This window comes from Lepidochelys olivacea (assembly GCF_965140295.1).
Source record: "Lepidochelys olivacea isolate rLepOli2 genome assembly, chromosome: 3".
Classification (NCBI taxonomy): domain Eukaryota; kingdom Metazoa; phylum Chordata; order Testudines; family Cheloniidae; genus Lepidochelys; species Lepidochelys olivacea.
Window position 1 is genome coordinate 74,226,323 of NC_140413.1, and position 16,413 is coordinate 74,242,735.

At 37.8% G+C, this 16,413-nt stretch overlaps 1 protein-coding gene across 5 annotated transcripts in view; it reads left to right on the forward strand.

Moving 5' to 3' along the window:
- The window catches only part of KLHL32 (kelch like family member 32), a 246,627-nt gene that overhangs the window by 163,194 nt on the left and 67,020 nt on the right, over nt 1–16,413 (forward strand). The window lies entirely within an intron of this gene.

A 16,413-nucleotide genomic window follows, 5' to 3' on the forward strand; every position in this document is an offset into this window, starting at 1 on the left:
ATTGGGTAATCACCAGAATCAGCTGCTGCAGAAACGTTCAGCAGGATGAATATGGATATATTTATCTTGACGATGTACTGGGAGAGAAATGCTGTCTCTGTACCATACGCAAGCAAAAGCCTGACTGATGGAAATCAAACTACTGGCAAATAAAAGGTGGCATTGGAACTCTTTTTGCTAGCTTTTGATTACCGTGGTAGAGAAGGGAGGTTAGACCTTGGACGGTAATTTGGACTCTTGCATGTTTTAGCACATGTGATTCATTCTCCTCATCTGAGGAGGTATTGACCATTCTTATAGGTAGGGATCCCAAGTGTTTTCTGCTCTTTTTATATCCAGGAAGGGCAGAAGTTCTAGTCACAGGCAGTAGCCATGATTGCTATTCATGCTTCCTTGATTGTTGGAATTTTTGATATATTCCCCTCTAAGAAGGTAAAACCTGATGCCAAAATTTACTTTTGGTTTTGACGGCTTGGAATTGTCCAAGAGCATGTCTGCACTAACTAGTAGATCAGCACTGCTGCAATTGATGCAGTCTATTTAGTGGGTCTGGTGAAGACCAGCTAAATCAATGGGAGAGCACTCTCCCATCAATTTGTGTACTCCACCTCCCCGAGAAGCTTAAGGGAAGTCAACGGGAGATACTCTCCCATCGACACAGCGCAGTGTAGCCACCACAGTAAGTGGATCTAACTACGTCGACTCCAGTTACGTTATTCATGTAACTGAATTTGCTTAAGTTAGATTGATTTTACCACGGTAGTGTAGACCAGCCCCAGGAAAGAGCATGTAATGTTTCTCTCTCTCATTGGTCTCTCTAGTGTTTATACCAAATTTGTTACCATGGAGTATGAGCATCTTACAAGTGACCTGTCCATTTCCTTCTACTGACTCTCAACTATTTACATTTATTTATATATTTTCTATTTTTTTTTTTCAAATGGAAAGGGCTACATTGAAATCTGCTTGTGTAAAAGAGGGGTTTTTTTTCGTTCATCTTGTTACTCAGGGCCAGAGTCTGATAAGGTATTAAATCTCCCTTATCCCACCCCCTCCATCTGGAGTTGTTCAAATAGCACCCTCCCAACCTACACTAAGATACACTCCTAAGAAGAGACATTAATTCTTACACCAGAGATGGAGAGCATCACCTCTCTATTGCTAGCAGCCCAAACTCATTTGGGAATTTAGCTCCTGGGTTTTTCATATAGAGCAAATTAAACTCCTGGAAAAAAATTTGAAGGTCACCAAGCAACCAAGAAGTATTTAGTATGACTGAGTTTTTAAAAAATACATGTATATTACAAAGTGATGCTGTATAAAAGAGCCATCACCATCAAAGCTAAGCTCACCAGCTTTCTCCAGTGAAGGGAATGGGTGACCCTTTCCAATGTCAAGAAGACATCAAATGTATGCAGGAAAAAATAACAACCCAGTTTATAGTTCTCTTGTTCTCCCCATTATGCAACCAGTGGCTGTTGTGCTGAACCAGCAATTCTGGAAAGAGTATCATGTTCTGTCAGTTATTGAGTGGAAGGGCTACCAGCAGGAAACCTCATTCACCAGGGTAGAACAAGCAGCACAAAGACAGCATTAGGAAGTAAGGTCTGCTGTCTCTCTGGCTATGCAGCTAAGTACTTAAACTGGGAGATTAGGGGAAAACTGATGATATTGTGTCCCCCTTCCACTCACCTCACTTCCCCTTCCTTTTTTCAACTGCTAGCGGTGAGAAAAAGGACTATGACATATCCATATGATCAGAGTCCTGTTTTTATTGCAATGTGTTATCGCACTACCAGTTACTCACATGAGGTGCTCATGGTGGTAGACAAACTACGCCAAGAGCATTAACCCCCACCCACTAGGATGTAACTCGGATTCACCTGAGTGGTGCAGGGACATTCAATTTACTCTTCCCTTCACTGTCAGGCCTCCCATGCCGCAAGTGGGAGGGCTGGCAATGTTATTGTCACTGCCTTCCCTCAGAGGTTTCTGTGAGGAAGAGGGAACAATTTTGGTTTGTGCCTATGACTTGATAGGGGGAAATACACTGAATTAATGCTGCCCTGACTATCCTTGCCACATTCTCCTTCTAACCACAGCCAGCCCTTCAAAGATTTCTGCCTTTGGGATACTTCATGGGTCTTTATGTGGGTGTAAATCTGGACTGAATTGAGGACCTGAATGTTTAGAGTCATCATGTACAATTCTTTTTTGCTTTTATCACCATCTGACCAACACCAAGGTTTCACAGTACATATTTTTCCCATGTTTTTAGCTGTTACATTCTCCTCACCAAAAGGGGCAATTAAACATACACATGCAAATCATGTTACTTATAATTACATAGTATCCATTTACCAGCCAATCTCACAATGTACATCCAGGTGCATTGATCTGATAGGAAAAATCATTTGGTTGTGTGACCAAAAAAAAAACAACCCCTGAGATGGTAAATGACTGAACTTATTTTAAAATATCCAAGCAGGTGCTGTCAGTACCCACTTCTTGGCAGCAGGTGGCAGTGTGAGTCCATCACTGTTGAGTGGATGAATTAAAGCAAAAATCAGAAAAAATGAAAAGAAAAATTATTTATTTTGTTCCATATTAGTCTTCTGACCTAATCAGTAAAAAAGTCATTATTCACACAATGCTGGGCAATATGCATTGTAATTTTTAACAAATAATAGGAAACTGTTAATGTTTTCATAGGATATACAGTTCTATCTTGTGCAGTAATGGTCATTTATCACTGCACTTTGTGAAATCACTCATTTGTTCTAATTTGAATGTAAATGACTCTAAGGTTTTACAAATAAGGTGACAGACTCACATAAATGTAATTGCAGGGTTCATCTCTCTCTTTTTATATATCACTCATTAAGTTATGAATTAAATACATCATATTAAACCAGGGGCATGTCCAATGATGATATTGTAATGGCAAATTACTCTATGCTATTAGAGGTGTATTTTTTATTCATGGACATTAATTTGTCATTAAGCGGCATTAGTTTAGCACTTTTATGTGGAAGACGTGACCTGAAAGAGGAGACTTAGTGCTGTAATGTGAGAGAACAGGAATACAAGTACTAGATCTATGGAGCTTTTTATCTCCTGTAAAGAAACAGAGGGACATTTTATTTGTTTCTTTTTATAGAAATAATTTGTCCAGTTATTATTGGACATTGTAGCAAAGATATTTCTGAAAAATTAAAGGACTTTGGTTTTACAGTCTTTACTAGTATGGAAAAGCTACCAAAATAGTTACTATAAATCATTTGTAAACCTAGGAACTTGAAGGGAATGGGGGCCTGAAGAAGCTAATGAATGACTTGGAGTCAAATTTCATCTCTGAAGTATCAGATGTTTGTTTATTGTCCCCTGTTTCATTTCTTTACACTAAACTGGTTAAAACAGAAAGAAAGATAAATTCTTATTTTTTTTCCGTTATGAAGTAGATGACTAAGCTTTGCATCCTATATTCTTTTGTATTTTTTGAAGTAAAATTATTATTATGCTCAATTAGGAGATTTCAAAGGTGGAGCAGGAACGGAATCTTTGTCAAGAATATTTCCTGAAAAATAAGTGGCAACTGCATCCTTGAAACAGTTGCACAAATGCATGACTATACAGAATGTTTGGCTCAGTATAAGACAGACATTAAAAACAGCCTTTTGCATCTTATGCTGCGTTCACAATCTAGTTAATAGAGAGGATTACTGAATTGCAGAAATGGACCCAAACCACACAACTCGATCAGGATTTAAACACTTTAACGTTTGGGGATATTTGGAATTAGGGATTTTGGTTTGGACCAAAGGGGTCTGGAATCTAAACTTGAACCCCTTGTGTATTTGGTGCCTTTGCATTATATAATGTATTTTCTGATGCTTTAATTGTTGCTGTTTGTTATTTTTTAACTGTGCAATGCCATAAGTGGTTAAAGGAAAGGGGGTGCTTTATAAATAAAAATGACAAAATACTAAGGCCAAAATGTTCAAAAGTAAGTGCAAAAAAGAGACCCAAAAATAAATGTCCAGTTTTGAAATTTCATTGTAAACATATACTAAACAATGTGTGGTCTACATTAAAACATTTAATTTCATGGGCAAGAAGAAGAGGAAAAACTCTTAACTAGAAAGGCCAGTGCTGACCATTTTCTCTGGCCCTGCATTAGTAACGGTAAATGTCACAGTGTCATATTACAATCCATCATTTGTGGTATGTATAGACATAGACAGTCCCATGTACTGTCCACAATTACATAGCAATAGAATTTGCCTTGGGACACCATTTCTTGCATCAGATCTGTGTTCCAGAATGTAAGCTTCTACTTTAAAAAAAAAAAAAAGTTTCTATCTAGCCTGGTAGTGAAGAAAACTTGAAAACCAGAACAAAATGTAAACCTATGCTGTCTGCTCTTCCTGAGTCTTCAACCAATGTGGAACAATAGCTCTGTGATGTGTAAACTGTCCCCATTCATCTTAATGGGTTTCTAATTCTCAGATTTAAAGATGACAATTTAAATATCAATATTAACTATTTCATTACAGAGTATTTTAGCAGAAACAGCCAGCTAATGTGTTTATCCCACAATCCAAAACTGTCTCCTGTGCCACCCAGATACCGAAAGCCCTGGCTGTCCCCCATTTTCATATCTAATTAATTCAAAACCTTGCTTATTAATTTGAATGAAGTGTAAAGCTGCTGCAGAATTTCCCATCTGCTGCACCAGAGTGTTGCAGAACCTATGGACCTTGTCACAGAATTTAGGTCTAGTTTGCTGTGGAGTACATGTGGCCTTGGATGTGGAAAGATGTGTACCTCTGCTCTGTTTTGTAGAACTAAGTCTGCTCTTAACCTAAGTATTTCTAAATTGGCACATTTTGCATTTGGTTACTGTCATAAATATAGAGGGAAGGGTAAACACCTTTAAAATCCCTCCTGGCCAGAGGAAAAACCCTTTCATCTGTAAAGGGTTAAGAAGCTGGGATAACCTCGCTGGCATCTGACCAAGATGACCAATGAGGAGACAAGATACTTTCAAAAGCTGGGGGGAGGGAGAAACAAATCCTCTCTCTGTGTCTGTGTGATGCTTTTGCCGGGGACAGACCAGGAATGGAGTCTTAGAATTTAGTAAGTAATCTAGCTAAATATGCGTTAGATTATGATTTCTTTAAATGGCTAAGAAAATAAGTGGTGCTGAATGGAATGGATATTCCTGTTTTTGAGTCTTTGTGTAACTTAAGGTTTTGTCTAGAGGGATTCTCTATGTTTTGAATCTAATTACCCTGTAAGGTATTTACCATCCTGATTTTACAGAGGTGATTCTTTTTACTTTTTCTTCTATTAAAGTTCTTCTTTTAAGAAACTGAATGCTTTTTCATTGTTCTTATGATCCAAGGGTTTGGATCTGTGGTCACCAATGCAAATTGGTGAGGATTTTTACCAAACCTTCCCCAGGAAAGGGAGTGTAAGATTTGGGAGGATTTTGGGGGGAAGGACGTTTCCAAACGGACTCGTTCCCAGTAACCGGTGTTAGACGTTTGGTGGTGGCAGCGAAAGTCCAAGGGCCAAAGGTAAAAGAGTTTGTACCTTGGGGAAGTTTTAACCTAAGCTGGTAAAAGTAAGCTGAGGAGGTTTTCATGCAGGTCACCACATCTGTACCCTAGAGTTCAGAGTGGGGAAGGAACCTTGACAGTTATGACATTCAAACTGTTGATGTCAAAGAACAGGGAGGTAGGTAGGTCTCAAGCAGAAGGAAAAAACATATGGAATTCTCTCCACATATTATGTGTGTGTGTGTGTGTAATTTGTATATATTCTTTGGATCAGAGAGACCGTGGTAACAAGCTATTTACTAAATTTCTAAAATATGGGACAAAGTATTTTGGGAGGAGATTTTTGAAGTCACTAAGGGCGGTGAGGGGTCTAACAACTATTCTTTCCTTGAAAATCCCCCCCTTATTTACTTGGAACCCTATCTAATCTATTTATGTATTTATAAGATACCCGTCATCATAATATTTAAACACTTCTGCCCAGTGTGAGTCAAGTGTTGTCGCTACCCCAAATACATACATATGTAGTCTGTCCTGAAAACACTTTTTTCATGAAACTCCTAGTGGCTTCAAAAGGAGTTCTGTGTATGAAGGGCTAGGAGGCTTGGGCCCACAGTGCACACTTCAAAAGCAGTATTAATGTGTTTTTCTGTTCTGGCACTCCAGCCTCCACAATACCTGCACAAATTATTTCTGCTGGGAGCAGGAGCAATCTGTTCACAGGGTTGAGTGGAGGTTTAATTACTGGATTGGGGTGTATGTATATAAATATGTGGTGCATGCTCCTCTGAACATTAGATTATCATAATTATTTACCATGTGTACTGTGGCAGTGCACAGCGGCCCCGGAAAGGACCAGGGTTCCACTAGGCAATGTGCTGTACAAACAGATAAGACTATCCAGCCCCGACCAGAATTTACAGACTCAGTAGACGAACAAACAAATGAAGGCTGTAGAAAAGGTATTAAAAATATAAGCAAGTGAACAGAGTAATGACCAGGGTCACGTTGTATTAGTCCCACCCTCTTTAAAAATACATGTAATCTATCCCAGCCTTCCACTGTATCAAGACATTGGTAAGGGTTTTAGAGATGGTTGAAATATTCCAAATTTTGAAATTTCAACAAAATAGTTCATAAATATTGTGACAAAAAGGGACTAATTTTTCACTCAAATTTTTGTGAAAGAAATCCCATTTTCAACCAACTCTAGTCTTTTAAAAAGTATACCTGTTATGCCTAGCCTAATTTCTGTTGTCAGGATAAAATCCATCAATGACTGTGTGGTGCTCAGATACCACAGTGGTGGGGGCCACATGGGTTCCTAAATAGATATATAGTTACCCAAATGAATTAACAGAGTGCATTTTGTGACTTATTATCCTTGCTTTTTTATTGTTCATTCATTTAGGGCCAGATCCTGATAGGTGCTCAATTTCTTCATAACCCATGAACTTCAATGAGAGCTGATGGCACTCAGCACCATGTAGCTTCAAGCCCTGACTTGCTATTTTACAATAGGACTCCCACAGTTCAACCTTGTGAGGTGCTGACACGAAGGCCCACCCACCTGCTAAATTTTAAATTCTTCCTTCAAAGTATAGGGGTGGTAGAACTTCTCAAAGAAATGGCTGCTAGAATTTTTTAACATTGGCAAAAGAGTGTATTTTTCCCAAGCATCAGTCTCAGTAACACCCAACTGTTTTGGCTGAAATTAAAGAAAATATCAACCTGGGAGACTGGAAAAATTCAGGCTAGGTGGTTAAATTTTGGAAAAAATACAAGCAATTGAAATGCAGTCTTATAATGGGAAGTGTAAGGGGACCTTAATATTAGATTGTGCTATCTGTTGGTAGTAAAGACTCCAAATAGTATTATATAAACACACACAAATTGCTGATGAATCTTTCCTCTTGAGCTGAAACTTTCTGTGCATGATCTCAGTTTAAAGTTAATTTCTTCTCTCAAAAAATTAAGGACATTTTCTTCAGTTATTTTTTATTTCCAAGAAGGGGGGAAATTTTCAAATAAATAAATCTAACCATATTTTTTAGACACAATTCCTGCAAAAACAACTGACATTTTAAGTTTTGCATGTGTACTAGGGTCTTTGCTGAGCTGTTAACTGAAAAGCTGCAAAAGAGGATATAAGCAACTGAAAAATCATTTCAGAGCACATGGCATATTTTAAAACTGATCCTAGTAAGTCCCCATGCCCATTTGTAACATCTCAGATTCATTTTGCCCTGCCTGACAGGCACAGGCTCTCCAACTGTGTCTGACAGAGGAGCAAAATTCCCCAGACATTCTGCACCTCAATTGTTATATTCTACAAAGTGACTGAAAATATGGTTTTATGGCATTCCATATTTATTGACTCTTCAGAGGCTTCTATCAAAATTCTTCATTTTATAGGTGGTAAATATTTTTTCTAACTGCCAGCCCTGTAAAGTCAGCTTGGGATCTGAAAGTCAAAATTTGTTCTCTCTGGCTTTGACACTAGTAATAAAGATGCTGTAACTGGAAGTCAGCTAACAAGATTGTTGATGCTAAATGAGCCAGAATAGGATTCAGCGCTCTCCCATCACTGTGTTGGCTCTGCCAGACAACAGAAGTAAAAAAACAAACAAAAAAGTATTTAAGGCCCGTAAGGAGTAGGGACCAAATCATCCCACACGATGCATCCACAGAGAGGAGGGAGACTCTCTGAGTGTCGTAAAATCTTTAAGGTCTTTAAATTTCCAGAAACACTGTCTTTGGGTTTGGTGATTTCAAGAGCCTGGGACTGAGTGTGAGAGACGGGGCAGGCAATGGAAGAGGTGGCCTCTGCTGTAGCACTCACTTTGATCCCACAGGATTTTCCTTGTGCAAAGTAATGCTAACCTTGCCTCTGTTATGTGAAACCTCCCGACTGAGGAGGTTTTGTGCCAGCCACATGTGGGATTCCCAGGACAGCCCAACTCACTTTGGAGATAAAGTTCAAGAAATGTAAACAGGTATTGAAAACACTGCATAAATATCTTGTGGCTACTTTAACATTGCTGTACAACCTTTGTTTTTCTATTTTGTGATGTACTAAAATGTTGAACTATGCCATCTTAATGTTGCATTTGTATTATTTTTCAGAAATAGATGTATGTAATATACAACAGAAATGAACGGATATCTCTGTAGTCATGATCATTTGAAAGGACAGACACTTTCATCTTGAAAATTTACACACTTATTGTTGACAGATTTCAGAGTGGTAGCCATGTTTAGTCTGTATCAGCAGAAAGAACGAGGAGTACTTGTGGCACCTTAGAGACTAACAAATTTATTTGGGCATAAGCTTTCGTGGGCTAAAACCCACTTCATCAAATGCATGCCGTGGAAAATACAGTAGGAAGATATATATACACACACAGAGAACATGAAAAAATGGGAGTTGCCATACCAACCATAACACCTATTGTTGTTACAAGTGACCATATTATTGTACCTGAGAGAGAAAGAGTTATTCTTTTGGTTTTTTTCTCCAGTTAGTTGACCTTGTACATTTGGTGGCACTTTGTGTATAGTCAGTTTCACTGTTTTGTTGTTGGTCAGTTGCATTTTCAGTTTTATGGACTAAGATTATAACATCACTTTCATACCCTGTCCTTGCAGAGATCACAGACACTCTTTCCCCCCTGCTCGCAAGACAGTGTTTACTAGCAACAGCTGCAACAAAGCTGAAACTGAAAAGGCAGCAGACACAGTGTGAAAGAAAATAGAGAAGGAGGGAAATGAGTGGGCCTGAGCCTGTTTGATGTTGCTGATCTTGGGCCTAACTCAAAACATCCTTTAGAACATCAGCAGTGATTCAGATCAACTTTACACTTTTTTAAAAAATAGGAATTAAAAAAATTAGGATATGCTATGGAAAGCATGTTCTACCAATAAATTGAATTTTGTAAAATTAGTCAATGAAAATAAAATAAAATTGATAGTGTTCCTTAAGTCTACGAGGATATGTGTCTATAGTCAGCCAGTGATCAGTTACCATTCATCTACTTATGAAAAAAAAACCTCTATATCTTTGTCTATGCTATTATATATGGGGGGGGGCAAAATATGAACCCTTCCCCCTATCAAATTCTGCCCTTACTATCCCAGTGTGACCGTGATTCTGCAAAAATTACTTCCATGCATGAGTGGGACTACTCAGATACTCAATATGAGCAAGAGTTCCAGAATGAGGCCCAAAGCCCCAATCTTGTAAAGATTTTTGCACATGCTTAACTTTAAGTTTGTAAGTACTACTATGGATTTCAAGCTTGAATGATCTCATTAAAGTTAAGCACATGAGTAAGTCTTTGTTGGATCAGAGCTTTAGTTAATAAAATGCAGTGTGTGTGAAATGGCAGAATTTGGCTCCTCTTCTGTAATTATTTAATTTAAAAAAGAGAAACTATCCACTAGATTTTTCACTGTAATATAGTTCCTAATGTATTTTTGCCTTGTTACAGATTTCTCATTAAGTTTTAAATAGCATATTTATGTTATTTCTATTTTGACTTATACCAGAATTACCTTTAACCATTCATCATCATCTCCTTCTTCTTCTTCTAATTATTATTTTATTTATTATTATTTATTATTTGTTTTATTTTACTTACCATTTATATTACCATAGTGCCCAGATGCCCCATCAGGATCAAGAGTCCATTGTGCTAGGGGCTGTTCAAAGAATTATGAAGACAGGGCCCCTGTCCCTAACGGCTTTCACTTTTAGAAGACACGTTTTTGCTTTCAGGCATTGATTGTCATCTCTTTTTGCAGAGGAGAAATAATACAAAGCTATCCGTTTCTGTGGTACTAATATGGGTAGTCACATAATACCTTGATTTATAACTGTGTTGTAATCCAAATAGGAAGCAGGTGGAGTCACAACTGGGTATGATGCCTTGGATATTAATGGCTTGGCTCAGCAATGGAATTTCTAAAGCTGTATACACTTTTTCTGTAATTATGCATTCATTAAAAGATTTTATACCCAACAGAATAAAGTAAATATTTTTTGATCTCTGTAGTGTGCTCCCAGACTGTAGATTTGCACAGCAGGGTCTTGATAATCTGAATAAATTGTATTTCCCCAAGGAGTTTATCTTTCAAATAAGGTCATAAAGAAATGCAGTCTCTCCCCTTAGTTCTCCTTGTGATTTTTTTGCTATTTATAAAGCAGAGCACAGGACTAGAAGTATATTGTACTCTAGCGTGCACTTGGCTATGATTAACTCTAATTTATCAATCTGTTACTTATATCCTGTTCTGTGGCTTGCACAATACAATTATTCTTAAAACTATAAATTAAATAAAGATCGATTTGAAATAAATTTAAATAGAATATTTCTAAATGTTCTTTCTCCTGTTTGACTCTCTTCTGTATCCCTCTATTAAAATGCTGTTAGTATCATGTAGTCTACTGTAAACATTTAATATTGTCTTTCTATTAGGACATATTTGTCTGAAAAATTGATTTTCTTGTATTCCCCCTAAACTTAAGATTTTAAATGTGAGCTCATTATTCAATTGCTTTGGTAGCCAAAAAGTTGATATAAATAACATAGAAGCCCAGTAAGATGCTTAACATGGAATGATGGATTCACTCACTACTAAAAAGAGCAGTTTGGAAAAAAAACAGTCACCCTCTTCAGTAAAGTACAGTGAGCTGAATGTATAGGACCAGATACACAAGTTCGTTTTGGAGGTAGACATTGATTAACATTTTGACTAATTTATTTAATGAGGTTCATGTTCACTATTGAATATACCAACTATTTATACTGTAACTCAGTAATAAGAACTATATACTGTTAGTCTGAATGTGGGTTAGCAAAGTAACATAGATCACATTAGCAAAACATTGGGTCTCTTTCTTTCCCTACCACTCTTCTTTAATTCTTCATGTGCTCTCTTTTAGTTTGTTTTTCAGCTCTCCATAAAAAGACATAACACCTTTATCCTTTGTACAATGTACATTCTTTTTATATAATTTATTTATGCTTGATGCTTTCAATTATGTGTTAAATACTTTTTATTAAAAATGTCATTTTAATGAATAGTACTAGAGGACAGTATTCTGTAATACAAATATATAATATTTATTTTAAGAAATAAGTCTTTTAAACTTATGTTATTGCTATTTCAAAACAATAACTTGTCATTTAATTGTAAATCAAACAAAACCCATTATAGGCAAATACAGTCAGGACTAGCTTATGCCTAATCCCAACAGAATTGAATGGGTAGCCCATTTCAGAGAATGCACACTTCATTGATTTGTTAATCTGAAGGTTTTCATCTAGTTAAGAATTTAGTTTGGAAATGTATTCAGAGGAAGCAGATGTATTGATTGTGATTCTGTTTCACTATATATATATGTGTGTGTCTGTCTCTGTGTGTGTGTAGACACACACATATATAGATAGATAGATATATTCTGATACCAAAAAAAAATGAAACTTTGGCAAGAGGCTTCTGTACTCTGACATAGTCATATGGTTATTAAAGCCTTATCACGGATTGGGAGATGGATTATCTGATCAGTAATATACATCTCACAATCTCAGCATGACACTTTTGTCCTTAGCAGGATAGCAATATGCAATATCAGTATAATTTTGATTTGAGCAAATGATTGGTATGACAATTGGATGATTTTCTTTTGAGAAAGCTGATAAACCAGCTTCCATGGTTGTGAAGTTCAAAGCTAAAGGCCAAATCTGACCTTCTAGAGTCAAACGTGAGTATTTCTGTTTAGAGGCCCAATCTTTTTAAATATATTGATAGCCTTCTAAACCATCAACCCCCCCGGAAGGTGATTAATTTCAGCTTCTGTGTCAAGCTGACCTATTCTGAGGAAGAGTCAGCATTCTGCTGAACCCCAGCAGTAAAAAAATTTTAAAAATATTCTGATCAGTATCTACAAGTTGTTGAACCCCTCAGTTTATGCTCAGTCTAGGGATGATGACTCTTTGCTATAGCTGGTTCAAAATTTTCCATTGAAACGTTTTCCCCCTTCTCCCAAGGAAAATGCCTTTTGGACAAAATGGAAATTTCACCACAAAAATTCAATTGTATTCCTCCATTCTCAATCCCCCTCCCCCCAAAACAAATTTCCACTGTGCCACCCTCCCCCTCTATTTCAGGGACTCCCTTCAACCCTCCCCCATACCTTGCCAGCAGCTCTATGTGAACCCCTATTGCTCCTGTGCTCCCACCATTCTTATTTCTTTTCTTTCTGTCTGGGAGATAAGTCATACAGGGTGTCATCATTTTAAACTGTATTGGAACTATGGGCTGAGATGGGAGTATTGTTATGCCAGTAGGTGTTAATGTCTGCCATCAAACCGGTTCTTTGATCAGTAGATAGTTACAGAGCTGTTTAAGGTTATGATTCTGCTATCCCAGATACAAGGGACTCCGTGTGTACCCCATTTTCCTTTTCCTATTTTCAGCAAAATCTGTAAGGTTCAGCCTTACTACAACATTCCGACAACATTCCCTGAAATTTTGGAATTGATCGGCATTCAAAAATTATGTTTCAGACAGAGAAATGCCATCAAGTTGCCCTTTTCAGCAAATAAATAATATCCCGACCAGCATTACTCATGATATATAAGGTCCAGAAGGCTGCACCTTCTGCACCTGGGGTCTGTTTCAAAACCCACCGAAATCATTAAGAGACTTTCCATTGACTCTGTTGGGTATTCGATAAGGCTCATCTTTCTTTGGTGGAAAGTTAATCTTCAGGTCACAAGGCCTGGATCTTATTCTCCTTATTGCTGACCTCCAAAAATGAAGAACTCAGTTTATTTAAGTTCATGTCTCTTACATTTCTTTTTGGATGATTGACATTCCATCAGCCAGGGAAAACCCCATTGCAGGATTTAATGCAAGTTTTCATTCTATTCATCTCTACATTTTAAAGAGAACCAAGAATGACTAAATATTTACAAGATTTTTATATACGTACAGGTCATTTTTAAAAAATAAATGGAAACAGAACTCCTAGTACTCACTGTAGGTCAGCAATTGCCAGCAGTTGGTATCTGAGAAATGACAACCTATAATGCTTAGAATAGGGAATAGCTGCCAGACCTGAGATACCACACTGTGATAACTTGCTAGCAAATATGTATATTTTCAGTGATGACCCACTGTAGTTTCTAAAATGTTTTTGTCAAGTTCTTTATTAATTAGTAATAAAATAACATCCCATAAATCTGTCAAGTGAAATTTATATCAAGATTAAATTTTTCTATGAAATTACATTAAAAATCCAAATATTTAATTGATAATGGAATTTTTTTTTTGCTGTAAAATCCAAAGATTTTCTGTAATCCCATTGCCTATTTTTAATGAGTATATGAATTGATTTGGGGAGCAGGAGTGCAAAAAACTGTCAACCCTTGCCCTGTTTCCCCATGATTGTGAGCAAAATCTTTTCATGTAGGAAACAAGAAATGCCAGGAGTTTCAACGTGCAGAATTCCTGTCCTAGCCTTCGGTAGTGGGAAAGGATTTGTCCTCACCTTACCTGTCTCGTTATGGAGAGGAGGGGGCATCCTTCGATCTACCAGAAAACATGTGACCCTTGAGACTAGATCAAGCCCTGAGTGCTTATTGTGAATATGCATAAACCTCAGCTCCTGATTCTTTAAAAAATAAGGAAGAGATTCTGTATAGAATGTAGCACCTTAAATAGAATTTGCCTTCAATACACAGCCCCAAGCTGGAGGACATGCAGGGGTTCCATATTTCAATGGGAGTCCCACAAGGAATTTGGTCATCCTGGAGTAGCAGTTCTACCATCAATCAATAGAAAACCATTGAATTCACTGATAAAGCAGACCTTATCCCATGGGTAGCACCCAGAACCTTCTGGAGATTCTCTTCTCCCATTCCCATCTTCCTCCTGCTCTGCTCCATGTGCCAGCAGAGCAGCAAATTGACATTTACAAGATCTCTTGTCAGTTTCATTTGGCTCTGCCAGTCCATCCAGCAGAGCAGCCAAGTGTAATTCAGGTAATTTAGTCTTTTCCTCTTTTCTGCTCTGCTTCCTGTGCTAACTAAGCAGCAAAGTGAAACTGACAAGAGTTCTTGTAATCTTCGCATAAGGAGTGGGACAATGAGGGGGCTGGTAGCTGGGAACAGAGCAGTAAATTGTGGGAGAAGACCAGGGAGTAGGAGAGGGGGAGAAAAAAACAGGAACAAAGAGAAAAAACAGAGAAAAGCAGATGAAAGTATATGAATTTTATTTAGGGTCCTTTGTCACTCTGATGTCTCAAATAATATATATTTGTTCTTGTTGATCCTGCTCTATATTATATAATTTCTGGAGTTTCTGCTATGCTGTCCTTAGGAAGCTGAGGTGTATGGCCACACTGAGAATGCAGGAATCACTGTTTAACCCAAGGAGCTGTGGGCAAATCCCAGGATTCTAGGTCCTCTACCTGGTCTGCATGATCCTTTGTGTTGCTTTCTAGCCTCCTCTTTCCCATGGCACCATAGCTCATTTAGGAGATGTACTATCATTGTCTCTCTTACATGATTAGTCCCCTCTGTGTATGGAATAGAAGCTTCGGGAGGGGAGTTAATGCTACAACAGACAGCATTAACTCCCATGTGGATTTCTGTCTGCATATCCACAGGTTTTAGAGGCAAGTGAGTCTTGTAGAGCAACTGCTCCCTGACTCTGTCGTTCTCCAAAACCCACAAAGAGCCAGCAACACACTGTTTTTGTAGGTGGCCTTTCTCAGAGTTGGGAAGGATTCGGTGAAGTCTCTGCTCACTCTCCCTTGTCCTTAGGTGTTTATTCCAGGAGTTTGTCTTATTCTCCTTCACATCGTGCACTGGGCAGGACCATTTGGACCATTATTATTTAGAGGTACTGTGTATAATTTTGATTCCTGTATTTCTCAGCTGGGTAAGAATAGGATGGGAAGGAAAGTGAGGGAGTGTTATGCTAATTGTGCCTACAAATTTACCCTAATTGAGAGCTTTACTGTCAAAAATGTGTATGTTTTAACATGTCATGATAACCTATAATAACAAATATTGATGGGAATAATGCAAGAAAACCAGACAGAGAAACTGGATTACTCTAAACGCAAAAGTCCATGTTGATATAATCCAAAAACTGTTGAAATTAGTATGATGATGTAGAGCTGGAAGTTAATGAACCAAAATTGGCGTGTTGGATAGTAAGCCTAATTTTTGGACAAAATAATGAGGGGATGGGTTACTTCACCCACCATACTCTTTGTGGCTTTTTAAAGACTGAGATTTTGGGGGTAAAGAAAGAATAGCCGGAGGCTACTGGACCAAGCTTCACTGTCATGGCTGCCACCCCCACTATCTCCAGGGACCCAGACCTTCTTTGAGGGGTGTCCTTACCAGCTCAGGCCAGAGAGGGTTGGTGATGTCATCTGGATTGTTCTGTCAGCTCCAGCTGAATTCCAAACTGCATCTTTGATGAAATGGGATTGGACTTTAACAACAGCAGCTCCAGCTCATCTCAACTAACTTATTTTCTTTTCCTCAAAAGGTCAGTTTTGGATCTTAAAGACAACAGGAAAAACAACCGCTTTAGCCCATCTCAGCCAGCTTCTTTCCTTTTGCCCAAAAGGACAGTTATTACCATCTTTAATGCTCTCTAAAATACTGTGGAACAAGGGGGTTTTCTTTCTAAAAACTCTACAGCTAAAGGGAACACAAAATGTTAAAATGAAAGACTTGTTTAATATTTTACATTTCAGATGCTTTCTTTAACTGTTTTTCCTTCTTTTCTGTATCGTTAATGAAAGGTTCCAAGGATTTTTAAT